This window comes from Apteryx rowi, unplaced genomic scaffold, assembly GCF_003343035.1.
Source record: "Apteryx rowi isolate R43461 unplaced genomic scaffold, aptRow1 scaffold_287, whole genome shotgun sequence".
Classification (NCBI taxonomy): Eukaryota; Metazoa; Chordata; class Aves; order Apterygiformes; family Apterygidae; genus Apteryx; species Apteryx rowi.
The window spans coordinates 795,961-803,747 of record NW_020449274.1 but is presented as its reverse complement, the minus strand read 5'-3'; positions in this window follow the sequence as shown (position 1 = coordinate 803,747).

Genomic DNA, 7,787 nt, shown 5'->3' with positions numbered 1-7,787 from the left:
CTGTGTCACCTTCACAGACAATTCAAGGGAGAAGCAGCTTCTAAACACAGGCTCTTTGGCTTTCTGTTTGCAGGGCTGAGAATTTGCTCCATTGGAGCTTGAGAAACCTCAGGCTAGGTTAAGCTTTGTCTTACAGTAAGCACTCAGATCACAAATATTGGCCTTAAACAGTGATCTGACACTTTAAAAATCATTTATGTTTCTGGGAATAACAATCTTTATCCAACTCCAAAGGTCAGTCAGTGTGATGACCTTGATTTTTGTAGAATACAGCTCAAATGCAAGGGGGGCAGTAACTGTATTGCAAAGATCCTTAAATTTCCAGCCTTTGGGGCAGTACTAATGAAAACACAATTATGGAGATAGTTCAAATATTTCATAAAACAGCACGGCTGTGTACTCCTGGTGCCACTGCCATGGGAAATCAATAAAGCTCTCTATTATGACAGTTAGTTCTAGCTAAAAAGAAGCAATAAACCCATCACAGTTTGATCTGTGATCTCAGCATGATCAGAGAAAAGCTCCTAATGGAGCAATTGCTGCAACAGTGATGGAGAGTTCAGACTGCAAAGTGCTGCACCTGGAAAGGCAGTGCAGTGACCTCTGGTATGTAGCCACAGCCTCGAAATGCCCCTTTCCCAAAGAGGCTAAATGCTCATTATTTTTGTGCAGAGGCTCCCTTGGTGGACTCTGAACATGCACAATGGGCTAAACTCCTGCATGTCCCTTGTGAAAGCAGCATGGCCAGGGTTCATCTCAAGTACCTGTAGATAAACATGTGCAGCATGAGAAATAAACAGGAGGAATTACTATTTCCTAAACACTTGCAGAGCTATGACTTCATTTGGATTACAGAGACATGGTGGAATAGCTCCGATGACTAGAGTGGTGCAGTGGAAGGACACAGGCCCTTGGGGAATGACAGGCTGGAAAGGGTGAGGAGTGGTTGTGCTCTATGCAGAGGAGTGCCCAGAGCTCTGCCTTGGGACAGGTGATGAGCCAGTCAAGAGCTTGTGGGCAGGACAAGAGGACAGAGCAACATGGGCAATGTTGTGGTATGTGCCCACTACAGTCTGCTTGATCAAGAAGAGTGAGTCAATGGAGCCATCTCACACAATTGCAGGCACGGGGACTCATGGGTGTACTTTAGCTGGATGGAGAATATGGTTGGGCACAAGCAAGCCAGGGGGTTTCTGGGGTGTACTGAAGACAATTTCTTGACAGAGGTGATCAATGAGCCAAGGAGGGGAGATGCTCTGCTGGGTTTGTTATTTGAAAACAAAGAAGAACCAGTCCAGGATGTGAAGGTCAAGGGTAGTGTTGGCTGAAGCAACCATGAATTTAAAAGTCCTGAGAGACGTGAGCAGGACAAATAGTAGCATTACAGCCCTGGCCTTCAGGAGAGCAGATTTCTCCTTGTTCAGAGATCTGCTTGGCAGGATACCACAGGAGACTGAGCTGGAGGTCAAAGGTGCCCAGGAGAGCTGGTTGCTCTTCAGGCACAACCTCCTCAAAGCACCAGAACAGTCTGCTTCAATGCACAGAAAGTTGAGCAAGTGTGGCAGAAGGCCAGCACTGGTGAACAGGGAACTGATAGGGCTCACATGTAAAGAGCAATTGCACAGGAGGAGGAAGCAAGAGGAATATAGAGACATTGCCCAGTCATGCAGGACTGGAGTAAGAAAAACCAAAGCTTTTGACTGGAACTGGAGCCAGCGAGGGATGTGAAGGGCAACAAGATGGGCTTCTCCAAGTACACTGCCTGCAAAAGAAAGGCTAAGGAACATGTGGGCCCACTGGTCATTGGGCAGAGGGCTGAGTAACCAAGGACTTGGGAAAAGCTGAGGTACTTAATGACTCTCCTGCCTCTGTTGTCACTGGTAACATCCCCCCGCCAGGCCCGTGAACCAACTAGCAGAGCAAAATGTTACCCACAGTTGAGGAGGCAGAGATGGGAAGCGCTTAAACCAGCTGGACATACAGAAGTCCATGGGACCAGATGGGATGCACCCAAGGGTGCTGAGGGAGCCAGCTGACAGCACTGTGAGGCCACTCTCTACCATCTTTGGAAGATCACAGCAGTCATGGGAGGTGCCTGATGATTGGTAAAACGTCACAGCCATCTTCAAGGAGGGCAAGGAGGAGGATCCAGGGGAACTATAATCTGGTCAGCCTCAACTGGGATCCTGGGGAGATTATGGAGAAAAATCTTCCTGGGAAGCTATTTCCAGGCACATGAAGGAGTGGAAGGTGACTGGGAGCAGCCAGCTTGGATTTACCAGGAGCAAATTGTGCCTGAGCAATTTGAAAGTTTTTGATGATGTGGATGTCATTTATTACCTTGACTTTGGCAAGGCCTTTGACATGGTCTCCCACAGTATCCTTGTAGCCACATCAAGGTGAGATGGACTGGAGAGGTGATAAGGTGGGTGGAAATTGGTTGAACCGTTGGTATCAGCAGTACAGAGTCCAACTGGTGGCTTATCACTAGTGGCATCCCTCAGGGATCCATACTGGGGCTCATACACTTTACCATATTTAATAACAATCTGGATGATGGGACAGAGAGCACTCTCAGCAAGTACAGCTTGGGAGAGCTAACACAAGCTGCAATAAGTTTGGGAGTTCGGAGACTTCTCTGTACCCACCATGCTTGGACTAGCTCTGCCGCAAGTTCTTAGGAGCTGGCGCTTTGCTGGTCCTAGACTCAGTGGATGGGCTTGAGCAAGAGACAGCTAGATGCTAAAAAGTGACCAAGGGGTTCCTCTCACACTCACTTTCATGACCCATGCCCTCAAAAAAACAAGTGAAAAGATGGGAAAATAAGGCTTCAAGAATATCTGCAGACATTTCCTTGATCACCCCATTGGCAAAAAGGCTGTTACCCTTTCAGTTTCTGTTTATTCTGAGCTCTCAACTTTACAGACTTCAGCTGGAGAAGAAGTATCCACCTGGGCTCTTTCTTTTTTGCTTATCATGGCTAGAGCTAAAGGCTAGCTGACTCCCATCACTCACCCCTCGGCTGTCAGAAGGATAGTTGATGGGAGGTCAGTAAGTGGATTTACATTCAGTAAACATCACCCTGAAAGGACACCAGAAGAGTAACGCTGCAGCTGCTCTTCTTCCTGGGGTTTGGCCTTGATGTTAAGGCCATAAAGCAACCTGAGAAATGTGCCAACTTAAGAAAAGGAAAAAAAAAAAAAAACCTCTTCCCCTGCAACCCCCATATACACCCTTCCAAAAAGGTCTCTGGACAAATGATCTTTTCCTCTATCCCCTTCAGGCTAAGAAGTAGACAACCCCTCCTTTTTTTTTTTTTTTTTTGTTAGTAGCTTGGATTGCCTTTCCCTGCAAAGGGCCAGAGCAAATGTTATAGCTTAGGTCATTTCAAAAGAAAATTTTCAAAATAAGCAAAAAAAAATAGAGAACAAATCTCTTTCTCAGAGAGAGAAGGAGAAAGGGACAAGGATGGGAGATGATCATCTGCATTTTTTTTTCAATAAAGTATTATTTTGAGAGATTTTTTTTAAGTCGGGGGGAAAAAACCCAAACTCATATATAGTAATTTTAGCTAGTGCCATCCCCACTGTGCTGTGTGCACAGCTTTGTGCACAGTCAGTTAAGAGAAATACTGAGTGAAGTTACAGAAGTTATATGCAGACATTGCCATTTTCTGACTGGAGAATCTCTAATACAACAGAAAGCAAGTTTTAAAAAAAACTTACTAATCTTGCAAAATGAAGCATGCAGAAGTAAGGTAATGCAAGGGTTAAAGTTGCCTGCACATCTTAATTAAGCCTTTTTGTCCACATCTATTATAAAAGATCATCATTAATTATGATCTCATGCTATTTTTCCTACAGAACCCTCACTTCATTCAGTGCACAAGATAGATGATACTCATTTAGTTATCTTGTTTTAATTATGGTATTTGGCTTCAAGACCTATTTTTCCACCTGCTGTTGACGACACGCCTGGATGGCAGAGTTGTGGGGTTTTCTGGACTTTTCCATTGTGGTCATCACTGACTGAGTGCAGAGCAGGCAATCTTTTATCCTCACAACATCCCTGTGGGGTGAGCAGTTGCTGCTGTCACCAGTGGAGAAAACAGAAACTTAAGCCAAAGTAACCTCTGAATTGTTGGTACCTAATAGGACACGCCTAGACGTTGGGTTTGCCGGCTGGACTTGCAGGGTGCTCCTGCAGATCTTACCCCAGGGTCACAAGTTTGGTACCCAGGACATGAAGGGCAGAGATTAGTGCCTGTTTATGAAAACTGCTGGCTCGGTGATTACCCAGCATAATATACTCATTCCCTGGCAGAGATGTGGTTAAAGTCCAGGTTCCTGGGCAGCTTTCAGCAGCCAAGGAAACACTCCTACTTCTCTCCCTGTTTGTTTTAATACTGGAGTCAGCCGGGAAGCAGTGGTCAACTAATATGAGTGTTTCCTTGAGCTTTTAGAAATTTGTCATTCAGATCCAGGCAGACTGACCCCTTTTCCCCTAACACCCGTCGACTGATCTAAAATGCAGCAATGGTTCATTCTGGAAAAGCAAAGCCTGGTATCGCAGCACAAACAGTCAATGTGAATCCCACTGCTCTCGTTCCCCAGCTCTCCATCTCCCGGGCTGCAGCAGAGCTGGGGCTGGCGGACACCCCAGAAACATTTCAGCACCCTCTTCTGAGCACAGAAAGCATGGTCTCCCACCCTATCCCAGGGTCCTAATCTTTTTTGGTCTGTCTTCCACCTGTTTTTCAGCCCACAATCTGTTTCTTGCCTATTTTGTTCTCACTCAGGTGGCTTCTCCTCCTTAGCTGTACAGGAAGAGAGCAAGGGGAGAGTAGGGAAAACCAGCTTCATGCTGGTCATTCACGCTTGCCAGCCTCTAGCAGCTGACAGTAACCGCCATGGGCTCCATTCAGACATCTCTGGGGAATTTTTGGTGAAAAACTAAAACCTCCATCAAGCACACGCAAAACAGGTTTTCAAGTACTTGCAACATGGCCAATTTTGAGCATAGTTTTAGAGAGCTGGTGCAATATGTCTTCCTAACAGAAGGCTGCCGCCTGCCAAATGTCAAGTGTAATATTTAATTTCCTGAAGGGGTTAGAAGAAGGTTACATAAACAGTGGGTTTCTAAGAACTATGTCAGCCATTAGAAATGGATTAAAAAATTTTGGCTGAACATTCCCAAACTAATTTAGCCTGAGCCACAACCCCAACTTGGGAAATTTAGTCTCAGTCGGTTCATTGTGACTTTCTTGGATTTCAGATCAGGGTTTATAAATTGGAAGTATTCGTACAGCCTTAAGATGAACTGTGCCAACAGCCTGTTCATAATAAAGCAGTCAGCAGAACTGAAATAGCCAAGTATTTCATAGTTATGGTACTATGACTTACTGCCAACCTTCCCACATTGCAAAGAAAGCTGTTCTTTAGACTTTTCTTCTTTAAATTTCCCATGGCTTCCTACACTTTTTCCTATACCAATCACAGCAGATCACCTATTACCAAAACAACTTGTAGTTTTACTTTTTTTTCCCTCTCACCCATCCCATTTCTCCCCCTCCCCCTACATGGTCTCTTTCTCTTGAAGAGCAATGACTCTAAACTTGATACAGAAAACAAGGAAAGTATTTGGCCTGATCTTCCACCCTGAAGAGACAACTTTGTGCTCGTGCTGGAAAACATCCAGGAACCAGGCTCTACTGACTGCTGTGAATAGTTTGGCAGTGTAAGCAGTATATTCTCAGAAGGTGTCTGTGTCCGGACAAATAAAGCAGCCACTGGGATAAAGTTTGTCTTCTGAAACAAGTTACCCAAAATAAACCTCAGATATTAAAGGCAAACTGAGAAACTGAAATCTTGGCTAAGCCAATGGAATGGCTTTATCTTGACTTGATATTTTCACATAGCTGGAGATGCTGCAGAGCTGATCTCGTAGTCATATGTAACGACAGCCAGTGAGTGTTTCATTAGTTCAATAAATGACTAGGCCATGGTCGTTATGGGCCCTAACCCCGATACCCTGTTCATTATAACTGGGATTAAGGCAGAAATCAGAGCAAGTTAGTTTGGTTTTTAACTAGGCTGACAGCTGAATTTAAGTTCAGATTCTCCTACAGGCCTTAATTCCTACCGCAGCCTTAGGCTAAAAGGTTTCCACCTGCATGTTAACCTGACTTAGCCAAAGGGAGCTCAGCATGTGCAATTTCTACCCCCAGCAGAGACAGATAATGAAGCAAAGTGCTCCTTGCCCCTGATCCTGGTAATAACACTGGTCCAAAATGCCTACTAAAAATACTATTAAACCTATGTGGTCTGGTTGAACTCTTGGAAAACTCCTGCTCATGCAGGAAAGGAACAGAAGCAGCTGCCTCCACTCACACTTTCCTGTGAAACTGTCAGAAAAATATGACTTATGCCCCCAATACCATAGGCTGTTGATTTCTCTCAGCTGCTGTTTTTCATGCCTTGTTCTTTAAGCTTCCAAAGACCTGAGAATATATTGCTTTTCTTTTCATTTTTGCTTTAGTACAGATATTATGGGGGCTTGCTTTGTTGTAACAGGAGCATCCAGGGAAATTTTGGACAGAGATCCTGGCTAAAATCCTGTTTTGGGGAGGGGCAGGTTTGTGAGAAGTGCATCTAAATCAATGTGGGGAAACTCATCCTGCTTTCCTAAAGTGTGAGACTGGTGGGGCATCCTTCAAAATAATGAGACAATTAAAAACAGGTTTAGAAGCCTAACTTTAGGCTTCTTAAGTCTAGAGACAAAAGATCTTGATTTAGTTTCTGTCATTGATTTGATGTGTGACTTAGAGCCAGGCACTCACCTAGCTGGTATCTCAATTTCCCCCTCGTGTTTAATGGTGCTGTTTACCTAGCTGTGTTAAAACATCTACAAATCTAGGTGCAAAGTACATTCATGAGGACTGATACAGAAATTATTATGCAGCAAAGAGGCAAGTTTGCAAAGATCTCAGAAAAGGGGTTAAAAAAAGATAAAACAAAAAGTTAGTTTGAAGAATTTCTGTTGTTACAGGAAACACTCTAATTCTGATCTTTTTCTTTTGATACAGGGAGCATTTCACAGTGAGTATTTGCTGCTCTTTCCACATCCTGGAGACATAGCTGGGGATGCCATGTTTTTTTTCACAGTTAGGTCCTGAATTCTGTTATTTATGAATCAAAATAAAAGGTGAAGCTAATATTGCTAAAGAGAGAACTGCATTTCTCTCCTATGCTCACGGAACTCAGGATCAGCACAGAATAACCCTGGGTGATATTATCTCCTAGTAGGTAAGTCAGATTTCAGGAAATTAAATAGATAGATAAATGAGTGATAATTCTTTCTCTTTTGACTATAAGCTCATTAGCCTATTTCGGATGGATTCTGAACATCCCCTGCTTGCCAGGAAAGCATTCAGAGCTGCATGTGCTCAATACATCTCCGAATGAAGAGCTAAAAAGAGGCAAAAGTTTCCCATGATTTATAGAATGTACTTGGTGCTACAATTTTCTTGGATTAATAAACGTACAATTGAATGTCTCCATTCACATCGCCTTCCTACTGGCTTGGTGGTTGTGTTTGCTCCAACTGTGAGGGCAAAAAGTTTCTGCAAAATCATGTCATTTATTGTGACACTAAAGACTTCCTGCCATTCATCCCTTGGGAGAGCACTGGTAGTAGGTGTTGCAGTTGAACTCACTGTCACCTCCTCATCACAAATCACCCAGGGCAGCAAAAAGTACTGCAAAACACTGGGAAACATTGCCTGGATA